The sequence below is a fragment of the Anomaloglossus baeobatrachus genome, chromosome 5, assembly GCF_048569485.1.
Source record: "Anomaloglossus baeobatrachus isolate aAnoBae1 chromosome 5, aAnoBae1.hap1, whole genome shotgun sequence".
Classification (NCBI taxonomy): domain Eukaryota; kingdom Metazoa; phylum Chordata; class Amphibia; order Anura; family Aromobatidae; genus Anomaloglossus; species Anomaloglossus baeobatrachus.
In genome coordinates, this window is record NC_134357.1 from 38773242 (window position 1) to 38787854 (window position 14613).

Sequence of the window (14613 nt, forward strand, 5' to 3'; positions counted from 1 at the left end):
TCCGCTGTTGGGACAAGGGACTTCTTCCTTGCACAGGCTGGTGGCTCTGTCGCCACAGACCAGGAGCTCTCTTTAAGTGGTGGCTTCGGCCCCTCTCTCTGTCCCAGGGACGCTCCTTTCTGGCCCCGTCATGGGTGGTTCTCACCACGGATGCCAGTCTATCCGGCTGGGGAGCAGTGTTTCTCCACCACCGAGCACAGGGCACTTGGACTCCGTCCGAATCAGCCCTCTCGATCAATGTGCTGGAAATCAGGGCTGTACTCCTAGGACTCGCAGCCGCCTAGCAATGTTGGAAGTTCAACGTATCCTTCAGTGGACGGAGGACTCCAAGTCCACCATATCCGCAGTCCACATCCCAGGCGTAGAAAACTGGGAGGCAGATTATCTCAGCCGTCAAACCGTGGACAGCGGCGAGTGAGCCCTGCATCCGGCAGTGTTCCGGTCAATTTAGCAGGCGGGGCACTCCGGAAGTGGATCTAATGGCATCCCGGCACAACAACAAGGTCCCGGTTTACGTGGCTCGCTCCCACGATCCTCAGGCCTTGGCAGCGGACGCGCTGGTTCCAGATTGGTCCCAGTTCCGTCTGGCCTACGTGTTTCCCCCTCTAGCTCTCTTGCCCAGAGTCCTGCGCAAGATCAAAATGGAGGGCCGTCGGGTCGTACTCATCGCCCCAGACTGGCCCAGGCGAGCTTGGTTCCCAGACCTGCTCCGTCTGTTCGTAGAGGTGCTGTGGCATCTCCCGGACCGGCCAGACGTTCTCTCAGAGGGTCCGTTTTCCACAACAATTCTGCGGCTCTCAGATTGACGGCGTGGCTCTTGAGCCCTGAATCCTTACGGCTTCAGGCATTCCTTCCGAGGTCATCTTCACTATGACTCAGGCTCGGAAGTCTTCCTCGGCCAGGATTTACCTCAGGACTTGGAGAATTTTCCTGTCCTGGTGTCGTTCTTCCGGCCATGCTCCTTGGCCGTTTTTTCCTTGCCGACCATCCTGTCCTTTCTACAGTCCGGCCTGCAGCTAGGACTGTCCCTCATTCCCTCAAGGGACAGGTCTCGGCTCTGTCAGCGTTGTTCCAGCGGCTTATCGCCCGACTGGCCCAGGTGCGCACCTTCATGCAGGGTGCATCTCACATCATTCCGCCTTACCGGCGGTCTCTGGATCCCTGAGACCTTACTCTGGTCCTCATGGCCTTACAGAAACCCCCCTTTGAGCCTCTTAGGGAGGTTTCGTTGTTTAGTCTTTCACAGAAAGTGGTCTTTCTGGTGGCCATAATTTCTCTCAGGAGAGTCTCTGATTTGACTGTGCTCTCTTCGGAGTCACGCTTTTTGTTTTTTTTCACCAAGACAAGGTGGTTCTCCGTCCAACTCCGGGCCTTCTCCCTAAGGTGGTGTCTCCTTTCCACCTTAACCAGGACATTTCATTGTCTTCCCTTTGTTCGGCCCCTGTGCATCGCTTTGAGAAAGCGTTGCATGCTTTAGATTTGGTGCGGACGCTCCGGATCTATGTGTCACGCACCGCTGTTTTTTTAGGCGGTGCACCTCTCTTTTTGTGCTGACCACAGGTCAGCGCAAGGGTCTCTCGGCTTCTAAACCGACCCTAGCTCGTTGGATTAGGTCGGCCATATCCGATGCCTACCAATGTTCTCAGGTGCCTCCCCCGCCGGGGATTAAGGCGCACTCGACCAGAGCTGTCGGTGCCTCTTGCGCTACGGCTCAGCAGATCTGTCAGGCTGCCACTTGGTCTAGTCTGCACACCTTTTCGAAGCACTACCAAGTGCATGCTCATGCTTCGGCAGATGCGAGCTTGGGCAGACGCATCCTTCGGATGGCTGTCGCCCATTTGTGAAGTTAGGTTTGCCTACTTCTCAGTTTCTGTTATTTCCCACCCATGGACTGCTTTGAGACGTCCCATGGTTTGGGTCTCCCATAAGGAACGATGAAGAAAAAGAGAATTTTGTTTACTTACCGTAAATTCTTTTTCTTATAGTTCCGACATGGGAGACCCAGCACCCTCCCTGTTGCCTGTTGGCAGCTTTCTTGTTCCGTGTGTTTTCACCGGCTGTTGTTGTAGACAGAGGTTCCGGTTATTCCGGGTTTTACTCTATCTCTACTTATGGGTGGATGTCCTCCTTCAGCTTTGGCACTAAACTGGTTGGATTTGTCATCCGGGGAGTGTATATGCTCGGAGGGAGGAGCTACACTTTTAGTGTAGTACTTTGTGTGTCCTCCGGAGGCAGAAGCTATACATCCATGGTTTGGGTCTCCCATGTCGGAACTATAAGAAAAAGAATTTACGGTAAGTAAACAAAATTCTCTTTTTTGCTACGGTATATACCGGCTGTGCATAGCAGTCACTTTATAATACTGCTAGTGGCTCCTCACTCATATAACTCTACCCCTATAGGGCTGTAGGACTCTATTGCTGACATGCGTAACCGCAAGGGTGATAAACCTTCCCAGGCGTCCTCTACGGACCTGTACTATGCCTGTATCACCTGTGGACGCTCGTTTTCTAATGGCCGAAGCTATCTACTATGCCGGGGCTGCGATGCCCCTTCTACCGTGTCACATCAGACCCCGTTGCCGGACCAGGATGCCGTGCAGTCTCTGGATTCTGCTCCGGCCACCGGCCAGGCAGCACCCCCGTCTGATGACGTAATGCCTGCATGGGCTCTTCTAATGTCTAAAAGGTTAGATGACCTTGCCGCTCAGATATCCCAGCTGTCCTCAGGCTCCCACAGCCTTCCCCCAGCCCAGCTCCCTCAGAGGAGCCCGCCTGCTTCGTCTGGTCCCTCTTCCCCAGAACGTAAAAAGGCTGTTTCCAAAAGGCGCCATTGCGACCTCTACGCCTCATCCGACTCGGATGATGGTCAGTCTGACCGAGGTTCCGTGACCTTTAGTAGTCACGATTCTCAAGACTCTGACTCTGATTCAGATGTCCTTTCTGAGTCTAGGCATATAGAAGACACACTAATTTCGGCTGTCAATCACTCTGTCGAGCTCTGATCAGCCTCCTGACCCGACTTCTCAGTCGGCAATCAAGCGGGCCAAGAAGCCTCCTAAATCCTTTGCTCAGGATCCGGTTTTTCGGCAAATTATATCTAAACGGTGGGATCACCCTGATAGAAGGTTTAATAAAAAACCCTTCTCTTCATTCGCTTATCCCTTTTCCTCTGAAATGGTTAAGCCCTGGTCAGTACCCCCCGTTGTGGATCCGCCAGTATCCAGACTGGCTAAACACACGGTCATGTCTGTTTCAGACAACGCGTCTCTCAAGGACTCGTCTGACCGCGCAGTTGATGCTGCAGTCAAATCTATTTTCCAGGCTTCGGGCTCCTCTCTTCGCCCCCTGTTTGCCTTAACATGGGTCGCGAGAGCTATGGGGGTGTGGAGCAAGAACCTACGCAGGATGCTTCGCTCTTGTAATATTCCCCCGGCGGCTTTTGAGGTCCTTGATTTGTTCTCTCTAGCCTCTAATTATTTTCTTCACGGCTCCCTAGATGCAGCTAGTTTGTCAGCCCTATCGGCGGCCAATGCTGTCTTTGCCCACAGAGTCCTTTGGCTAAAAATATGGAATGTGGACAGTGCCTCCAAGAAATCCCTGTGCACACTCCCCTTCCATGGCCTGCGTCTGTTTGGAGAATGCCTGGACAAACTCATATCTGAGACGACGGGTGGTAAAAGTACCATTCTACCTCAGAAGCTACCCGTCGTCTCAGATATCCAGGAATTTTAAAAAATCTCCTTGGCGCAGGCAGTCCTCATCAGCGCATCACCTTTTTAGGTATGCTGATAGACACGGCTCAGTCCCGGGTTTTTCTTCCAGAGGACAAGAGGTCTTCCCTGATCCGAGCCGCCCAATCCCTCCGCTCTCGCCTTCACACATCCCTTCGGAATGGAATGAGAGTGTTAGGCAAGATGGTGGCGGTCATAGAAGCCGTGTCCTTTGCCCAATTCCATCTGCGCCCTCTACAACTGGATCTTCTATCCTCCTGGGACAAGAATCCAGCTTCCCTAGACCGGTCAGTCCGCCTATCTCGGTCTGCGCTTAGCTCCCTCGTCTGGTGCACTCAAGCCTCATCCCTATCTCAAGGGAAGTCCTCCCGCCCGGTCCACTAGCAAATAGTCACGACGGATGCCAGCCTGATAGGCTGGGGGGCGGTGTTTCTCCACCACACTGTTCACGGACGCTGGTCTCCTTCCGAGCGCTCCCTGCACATCAATGTTCTGGAGATCAGAGCCATATTTTTGGCCCTTCAGAATTTTCAACCCTTACTATTGGGCCTCCCTGTTCGGATCCAGTCAGACAATGCCACGGCCATGGCTTACATCAACCGTCAGGGAGGAACTCGCAGCAGGGCAGCGATGAAAGAAGTATCCAGGATTCTTCTTTGGGCAGAGATGCACATTCCCATTATTTCAGCTGTCCATATTCCGGGGGTAGACAACTGGGCCGCAGACTTTCTCAGCAGGCAAGGTCTAGCGGCAGGGGAATGGTCCCTCCACGACGAAGTGTTCCATCAGATCACTCTTCGTTGGGGACTCCCAGATGTTGACCTCATAGCTTCTCGGATGAACGCCAAAATACATCCCTTCATATCCCGGTCGAGAGACCCACTAGCGCTCGGCTCCGACGCTCTAGTCTTTCCGTGGTCGCAGTTTCGCCTACCCTACATCTTCCCTCCGTTTCCTCTCATTCCGAGAGAAATCAAGAAAATCAAAGCGGAGGGAATCCCGGTGATCCTCGTGGCCCCGGACTGGCCCAGGAGAGCCTGGTACCCAGAGCTTCTCCAACTGCTCGGCGACACTCCCTGGTATCTCCCCAACCGCCCGGATCTTCTGTCGCAAGGTCCAATACTCCACCAGAATACAGCACAGCTGCATTTGACGGCGTGGCGCTTGAATCCTTGATTCTAGCAAAATCAGGTCTTTCTTCTAAGGTAGTTAATACCATGCTTAATGCTTGGAAGCCCTCCACCGCCAGTATCTACCACAGGACCTGGAAGACCTATCTTTCCTGGTGTGACCGTCATAATCGGTCGCCCCTTACCTTTTCAATCCCTAATGTTCTTGCCTTTCTGCAAGACGGTCTGGACTGGTCTAGCTCTCTTTTCTGCCTTGTCAGTATTTTTCCAGAAGCGGCTGGTTTCTCGCCCTCTGGTCCGTACCTTTCTTAAAGGGGTGGCGCATTTGGTCCCTCCTTATCGCCACCCCTTAGATCCCTGGGATCTGAATCTGGTTCTCGGAGCTCTTCAGCTTCCTCCCTTTGAACCTCTGAGAGAAATCTCTCTTCAACGACTGTCCTGGAAGGTTGCCTTTTTAGTCGCCATTACCTCTATCAGATGAGTGTCCGAACTGGCGGCCCTTTCCTGTCGCTCACCTTACCTGATTTTCCATCATGATAAGGTGGTCCTTCGGCCTTCCACCGCCTTTCTTCCGAAGGTCGTATCTTCTTTCCACTTAAACAAGGACATTGTGTTGCCGTCATTCTGCCCGGTCCACTCTTTTGAAAAAGCCCTTCACACTCTAGATCTCGTCAGGGCTCTGCAGATCTACATCTCCAGAACAGCGCCGTTGCGCAAGTCCGATGCCCTCTTCGTCCTCTTACAAGGACACAAAAAGGGCAATCCGGCTTCTAAATCCACGATTTCTCAATGGATTAGGACTGCCATCTGTGAGGCTTACAAAACATGAGGTGTTGTTCCTCCTCAATCTGTGCGGGCCCACTCTACGCGAGCAGTGGGTGCTTCCTGGGCTATCCGTCATCAGGCTTCGGCGGCCCAACTTTGCAAGGCCGCTACCTGGTCCAGTGTGCACACGTTTACAAAATTCTACAGAGTGCATACGCATGCCTCCGCGATTGCTGCTCTTGGAAGACAAGTCCTTCAGGCGGCAGTAGCCCATTTATAAGTGACCACTGCTCGGTTTCTTGACAGTTTTGATACGTGTTCACTGCAGTTGCAGTTGTTAGTCAGCTCTTTGTCTGATGTTATACACTGTTAATAGTACAGTTCCCACCCAGGGACTGCTTTGGGATGTCCCACTGTCTGTGTCCCCCAATGAAAAGGCGAGAAAGGAAATGACATTTTTGTGTACTCACCGTAAAATGTCTTCCTTGGAGTCTTTCATTGGGGGACACAACTCCCACCCTTGTGGTTTTGGTTGTCCTTCTCCTACTGCTTTTACACCAAACTGAGCTAGTTTCCTGCCTAGCTAGGGTATGTGCTGTGGGGGGAGGAGCTAACACTTTTGCAAATCTAGTGTCACGCCTCCCTGGAGACATCATAATACCCACTGTCTGTGTCCCCCAATGAAAGGCTCCAAGGAAGACATTTTACGGTGAGTACACAAAAGAAGGGAATTTTGTTACTTACCGTAAATTCCTTTTCTTCTAGCTCCTATTGGGAGACCCAGACGATTGGGTGTATAGCTACTGCCTCCGGAGGCCACACAAAGCATTACACTAAAAAGTGTAAGGCCCCTCCCCTTCTGGCTATACACCCCCAGTGGGATCACTGGCTCACCAGTTTTAGTGCAAAAGCAAGAAGGAGGAAAGCCAATAACTGGTTTAAACAAATTCACTCCGAAGTAACATCGGAGAACTGAAAACCATTCAACATGAACAACATGTGGACCCGAAAAACCAACCAAAAATCCCGAAGGACAACAGGGCGGGTGCTGGGTCTCCCAATAGGAGCTAGAAGAAAAGGAATTTACGGTAAGTAACAAAATTCCCTTCTTCTTCGGCGCTCCATTGGGAGACCCAGACGATTGGGACGTCCAAAAGCTGTCCCTGGGTGGGTAAAGAAATACCTCATGTTAGAGCAGCAAAGACAGCCCTCCCCTACGGGGAGGCAACTGCCGCCTGCAGGACTCTTCTACCTAGGCTGGCGTCCGCCGAAGCATAGGTATGCACCTGATAATGTTTGGTGAAAGTGTGCAGACTCGACCAGGTAGCTGCCTGGCACACCTGTTGAGCCGTAGCCTGGTGTCGTAATGCCCAGGACGCACCCACGGCTCTGGTAGAATGGGCCTTCAGCCCTGATGGAACCGGAAGCCCAGCAGAACGGTAGGCTTCAAGAATTGGTTCCTTGATCCATCGAGCCAGGGTGGCTTTGGAAGCCTGCGACCCTTTGCGCTTACCAGCGACAAGTATAAAGAGTGCATCCGAGCGGCGCAGGGGCGCCGTGCGGGAAAAGTAGATTCTGAGCGCTCTCATCAGATCCAACAAATGCAAATCCAATTCATATCGATGAACTGGATGAGGACAAAAGGAAGGTAAGGAGATATCCTGACTGAGATGAAAGGGGGATACCACCTTAGGGAGAAACCCCGGAATCAGGCGCAGCACTACCTTGTCTTGGTGAAACACCAGGAAAGGAGCTTTGGATGACCGCGCTGCTAGCTCGGACACTCTCTGAAGAGACGTGACCGTTACCAAAAAGGCCACTTTCTGTGACAGTCGAGAAAGTGAAAAAACATCCCTCAGAGGCCCCAAGGGCGGCTCCTGGAGAGCAATTAGTACCCTGTGCAGATCCCATGGGTCTAACGGCCTCTTGTACGGAGGGACAATGTGACCAACCCCCTGCAGGAACGTGCGTACCTGAGGAAGTCGTACTATGCGATTCTGAAAGAATACAGACAGCGCTGGGACTCGTCCTTTAAGGGAGCCGAGCGACAAACCTTTTCCCAAACCAGATTGCAGGAAGGAAGGAAAAGTAGGCAATGCAAATGTCCAGGGAGACACTCCCTGAGCAGAGCGCTAAGAGAAGAATATCTTCCACGTCTTGTGGTAGATCTTGGCAGACGTCAGCTTCCTAGCCCGTCTCATGGTGGCAATGACGACTTGAGATAATCCTGAAGACGCTAGGATCTCGGACTCGATGGCCACACAGTCAGGATCAGGGCCGTAGAATTCAGTGGAAAAAACGGCCCTTGGGACAGTAAGTCTGGCCGGTCTGAGGGTGCCCACGGTTGGCCGACCGTGAGATGCCACAGATCCGGGAACCACGACCTCCTCGGCCAGTCTGGGACGACGAGGATGGCGCGGCGGCAAGCGGAGCTAAGCTTGCGTAGCACTCTGGGCAACAGTGCCAGAGGTAGAACACCTAGGGTAGCTGGAACTGCGACCAATCCTGAACTAGGGCGCCTGCCGCCAGAGCACTTTGCTCGTGAGACCGCGCCATGAAAATCGGGACCTTGTTGTTGTGCCGAGACGCCATTAGGTCGACGTCCGGCATCCCCCAGCGGCTACAGATTTCCTGACACCATTCTGGGTGCAGAGGCCATTCCCCTGCGTCCATACCCAGGCGACTGAGGAAGTCTGCTTCCCAATTTCCTACGCCCGGGATGTGAACTGCGGATATGGTGGATGCTCTGTCCCCCACCCACATCAGAATCCGCCGGATTGCCTGGTAGGCTTGGCGATGCGTGTTCCGCCTTGGTGGGCGATGTCTGCCACCGCTGTGGAATTGTCCGACTGAATTCGGATCTGTTTTCCTTCCAGCCACTGCTGGAAGGCTTGCAGGGCAAGATACACTGCCCAGATTTCCAGAACATTGATCTGAAGGATGGACTCCTTGACCGTCTGAGAAGGGAAACGTTCCTGTCTAGGGACGTCGACTCCCCAACCCATTGGCAAAGCATGTCCCATTGAAGTGGACGCAGATGAAACTGCGCGAAAGTGACTGCCTCTGCATGAGACGTCTTAAGGGGTGTGACTGGCCTTGAAGGAGAGACTGCACCCCCGTCTGTAGTGAACGCTGCTTGTCCAGCGGAAGCTTCACTATCGCTGAGAGAGTGTGAAACTCCATGCCCAGATATGTCGGCGATTGGGTCGGTGCCCGATGTAACCTTGAAAAGTTGATGATCCACCCGAAACTCTGGAGAGTCTCCAGCGCCACGTTCAGGCTGTGTTGGCATGCCTCTTGAGAGGGTGCCTTGACAAGTGGATCGTCCCAGTAAGGATCACAGAGTGACCCTGAGAGTGCAGGACTGCTCCCACTGCTGCCCTGAACTTGGTGAAAACCCGTAGGGCTGTCGCCAGACCGAAGGGCAGGGCTACGCACTGAAGATGCTCGTCTTCAATAACGAAAACATAGCAAACGCTGGTGCTCTGGAGCAATCGGCACGTGGAGATAAGCATCCTGATGTCTATTGATGCTAGGAAATCTCCTTGCGACATTGAGGCAATGACGGAGCGGAGGGTTACATCCGGAACCGCCTGGCCTTCACGTGCTTGGTGAGCAGTGTTAGGTCCAGAACGGAACGGAAAGAGCCACCCCTTTTTCGGCACCCCAATCAGATTGGAGGAAAAAACCGTGTCTTGTTCCTGAAGAGGAACAGGGATTACCACTTCTTCTGCCTGCAGAAGAGCATCGGCTCGGTGGGGGGAGGGGGGGAAGTGCTGAAGAATCGCGTCGGAGGACGAGAACAGAGCTCTATCGTGTACACGTGAGACAAAATGTCTCTCACCCACCGGTCTGTGACCTGTGGCAGCTAAATGTCCCCAAGCGGGAGATTCTGCCACCAACCGCGGATGCGGAGAGAGAGAGCTGACAGTCATGAGGAGACCGCCTTGGTAGCGGTTCCTCCTGCTGCCTTCCTTGGGCGTGATTGAGCCCGGCCGGAATCTGAGCCCCTCTGAGCCTTTTGAGCCCTTTTGGACGAGGAAAATTGGGACCTGCCCGAGCCTGGGAAGGACCAACCTCGACTGTCCCTCCAGGACAGCATTACTAGGGTAAGTCGCAATGCAGACATTGCGAGGTTAAGGACACCACCTGCGGCACAGATGTACATGTGCTCAAGACCAGCTGCGCAAGCCCAGCTGAAATAGGTTAGAGTGCCCATACGGCTGCGAATGCCGGAGCAACCGACACGCTGATAGCTTCACAGACAGATTTCAACCAGAGGTCCATCTGTCTGTCAATGGCATCCTTAAGTGAAGCCCCATCTCCACTGCAACTATGGATCTAGCCGCAAGCCTGGAGATTGGGGGATCCACCTTTGGACCCTGGGTCTAGCGCTTTACCACGTCAGGTGAAAGGGATAACGTGTATCCTTAAAACGTTTGGAGAAAACGCTTATCTGGTAAGCGTGGTGTTTCTGAACTGCTGCTCTGAAGTCAGCGCCAGAAAAATACGCAATATACACATGAGTACTGAAAAAGGATTTCTCCTGCTGTGAAGCTGACTCCTCCACTGGGGGAGCTGAGGGAGAAGTATCCAACATTCCATTGATGGACGCTATAAGATCATTCACTATGGCGTCACCATCCGGTGTATCCGGATTGAGAGCGGTGTCAGGACCAAAGCCCTGATCAGCTACGTCTGCCTCATCATACAGAGAGTCCTCCTGCTGGGACCTTGACCAGTGATGAAGCCGAGTGCCGCACCCAGCGAGCTAGCTTAGGCTGTCTGGGACTGCCGTCCGTGTCAGAGCCTTCACCCTGGAATGCCTGGGACCCCCCCGGAGCACTGATTACGTTCCAAATGAGGGTGGCCAGGGAGCATTAATCAAGATTGCCCATGGCCTGTCTGGACTGCAAAGTCTCTATCCCATGACAATCCATCAGCCGAAACTGCAACTCCGTCCCTGTCCCTGGACAGGGTTCACGGATGGTTCCTTTGGCCACCTCTAGTAGAGACCCCGGCTGACCAAGTGCTACAGGGGAGCTTGCACACAATGGGGGTCAGTGGAACCTGCCGGTGGAACAGTATCACATGCAGGAAAAACAGCATAGGAAGCCTTGTTGCTTTTTTGCTGCTGTATTCAATCCAGCTATGCAATGTATAGCATACAAGCATAAACACTTCAGCACATGCAGTACAAGCAGCATAGAAAGCCTGTGCCTTGGCACCCTTGCTTTTTTGCTGCTGTTGTCCAGCCATCTAGGAGAATATAGCCCAGAGTAGCGACCGTACAGTGCAATGTATAGCATACAAGCATAAGTACAAATGAACACTTCAGCACCTGCAATACAAGCAGCCTATAAAGCCTGTGCCTTGGCACCCTTGCTTTTTTGCTGCTGTTGTCCAGCCCTCTAGGAGAATAGAGCCAAGAGTAGCGACCGTACAGTGCAATGTATAACATACAAGCATAAGTACAAATGAACACTTCAGCACATGCAATACAAGCAGCCTAGAAAACCTGTGCCTTAGCACCCTTGCTTTTTTGCTGCTGTTATCTCGCCATCTAGGAGGGCATATAGCCAAAGATAGCGACCGTACAGTGCAGTGTATAGCATACAAGCATAAAATACAAATGGACACTTCGGTATTTAGTGGGGTCAGCACTTCAGGTGCTGCTTACCGCCCGCCTATAACGCGGGTATGTGGTCGCCAGAGCCCTGTGTTGGTTGCCCAGAGCATGTCTCCGTTCCCCAGCTCGGACTGCGTGCAGGAATGGCTGCCGGCGTCCTTCTCCAGCTCGTGTGACGAGGGGCGGGCCGTGGGCGTGCCCCAGACACGAGCGGGAAACTGGCGTCCCACTGTGTCCAGTGAAGAGGGCTGGAGAATGCAAAGCAGACTCCAGCCCTCTGCGCTGACTGTCTGTACAGCGTCCCGCCTCTCCCCTGACTGGCAGGGCTGGAGGCGGGAACGAAACGAAAACTAGGCCGCAAAGCCGGGGACTCGAGTAATAAGCGCGGCCGTCCATGTGCACGGCCAGCGCGGAAGTCACCGGCGCACCACAAGTCCCAGCCGCGCCACAATGTAAAAAACACCCAGCAGCGGCCGGCGCGGCAGTTCCCAATACATAAAGTCACTCAGCAAAGCTGTAGTGAATAATAGCACGAGCGCTCCGCGCTGTTACCCCCGGCGCACTAACACTCCCAGCAATGCTGGTGTGTGTGTGCGCGCTTGCCCGGGGACACAGAGTACCTTAATGTAGCAGGGCCTGTCCCTGACGATACTCAGCTCCATATCCAGCAGGTTCTCTGGGTCTGTGGATGGAGCCCGGTCTCAGTGCCTGGAGACCTGTAAGATCCCACTTCGCCCAGAGCCCTGAGGGGGGATGGGGAAGGAAAACAGCATGTGGGCTCCAGCCTCCGTACCCGCAATGGGTACCTCAACCTTAACAAACACCCGACAAAAGTGGGGTGAGAAGGGAGCATGCTGGGGGCCCCATATGGGCCCACTTTTCTTCCATCCGACATAGTCAGCAGCTGCTGCTGACTAAAAACAGTGGAGCTATGCGTGGATGTCTGACCTCCTTCGCACAAAGCAGAAAACTGGTGAGCCAGTGATCCCACTGGGGGTGTATAGCCAGAAGGGGAGGGGCCTTACACTTTTTAGTGTAATGCTTTGTGTGGCCTCCGGAGGCAGTAGCTATACACCCAATCGTCTGGGTCTCCCAATGGAGCGCCGAAGAAATGTCATTTTTTGTTTAAGATTTTTATATTTGTTTGGTATTGCCATAATTGTGCTAACCTGAAGAACAATAATGGCAGATAATTTTTTTTTATTTTATTTTTTTTTACCATTAAAACAAAATCCAAAAATTAATTTCAGAATTTTTTTTTTGCCATTTCACATGAATTTTTTTTTTCTGTTCTTCAGTAATTTGTATGTTTAAAATAAATGTCATTCAAAGTTCCAACTCGGCCTGCAAATGACAACTCCTCAAACGGATATGTTGGTGAAAAAATAAGAAAGTTGGGATTTGGGAGAAGTACTACAGTATAGGGACAACGATGGGCACATTACTACAATATAGGGACAAGGATGGGCACATTACTACAGGATAGGGACAACGATGGGCATTTTACTACAGTATAGGGATGTGCACATTACTACAGGATGGGGACAACGATGGGCATATTACTACAGTATAGGGACAAGGATGGGCACATTACTAAAGGATGGGGACAACGATGGGCACATTACTACAGTATAGGGGCAAACATGGGCACATTACTACAGTATAGGGACAAGCATGGGCACATTACTACAGGATAGGAGTGAGCACATTACTACAGTATACGGACAAGCATGGGCACATTACTACAGGATGGGGACAACGATGAGCATATTACTACAGTATAGGGACAAGGATGGGCACATTACTAAAGGATGGGGACAACGATGGGCACATTACTACAGTATAGGGGCAAACATGGGCACATTACTACAGTATAGGGACAAGCATGGGCACATTACTACAGGATAGGGGTGAGCACATTACTACAGTATACGGACAAGCATGGGCACATTACTACAGGATGGGGACAACGATGGGCATATTACTACAGTATAGGGATAGGCACATTACTATAGTATAGGGACAAGGATGGGCACATTACTACAGGATGGGGACAACGATGGGCATATTACTACAGTATAGGGACAAAGATGGGCACATTACTACAGGATGGGGACAAGGATGTGCACATTACTACAGGATGGGGACAAGGATGGGCACATTATTACATGATGGGGACAAGGATGGGCACATTACTACAGGATGGGGACTTTACTACAGGATGAGTACCATGATGGAAAAATTATTATTATACGTTGGGGACGAGGATGGGGCACATTAATACAAGACATTGACCGAAATTACTATAAGGTACAACAGTAAGACGATATTACTTACAAGAAGGGGATAAAATGTAAAAAAATAAATAAATAAAGCATAAACATTTTTTACCATTAAAAATGCTGTAACAACCCAAGCTATAAAATCGTACCAATGATATAAAATGATGAATGCCATTAAAAGAAATAAAATAAACAATAAAATAAGCAAGCGCACAATGTTCAAAAAAGTGATCTAAAGGTGTATAGAAAGAATATATGGTATCACTAAAAATGTCACTTTATCCTGCAAAGAATGCAGCCCCTTAAATTCAATTGTTTTCCATGGGCGGCCCATATACCCAGCCGAATTTGAGACTCCTGTGTTACAGCTCACCTTCTCTTGTACAGTGACATAACACATCTACATACAGTGTGTAATAGAGGATTCACAATAGATGAACCGCTCACCTCCTCCCCCTCCTGTACAATGACTGGTAACACCTTTATATACAGTAGAAAACACAGGATCCACCATTTACAATAGGTGATGTCACAGCTCACCTTCTCCCTCTACTGTAAAATGACCTCTGCCCTGATTAGAGCACATTCAGTATACCAATATGGTCTAGATCAGTCTTTTGTCTCTAGAGCCCATGTGAAGAGTATGCAGGAGCCTAATATCAGAGCTAGTGTCCAGTTTGAATGAGTTTTTTTATTTTTATATAAAAGTATAAAATATATATATAAATTTTTTTAAATTAGTTTTCCTGATGACATATTCATGTTAGGTCCTTGTACATATAATAATAATAATTTTATTCATTTATATAGCGCTATTAATTCCACAGCGCTTTACATACATTTGCAACACTGTCCCCATTCGGGGTCACAATCTAGAGTCCCTATCTGTATGTCTTTGGAGTGTGGGAGGAAACCGGAGTACCCGGAGGAAGCCCCCTCAAACACAGTGAGAACATACAAACTCCTTGCAGATAGTGTCCTTGGTGGGATTTGAACCGAGGACCCCAGCGCTGCAAGACTGCAGTGCTAACCACTGAGCCACCATGCCGCCCGTACATATGGACGTATTACAGC

The 14613-nt window shown here is 51.2% G+C and overlaps 1 protein-coding gene across 3 annotated transcripts in view; it reads left to right on the forward strand.

Annotated features, from left to right (window-relative positions):
* Nucleotides 1-14613, forward strand: part of CNNM1 (cyclin and CBS domain divalent metal cation transport mediator 1) — a 114447-nt gene that overhangs the window by 22627 nt on the left and 77207 nt on the right. The window lies entirely within an intron of this gene.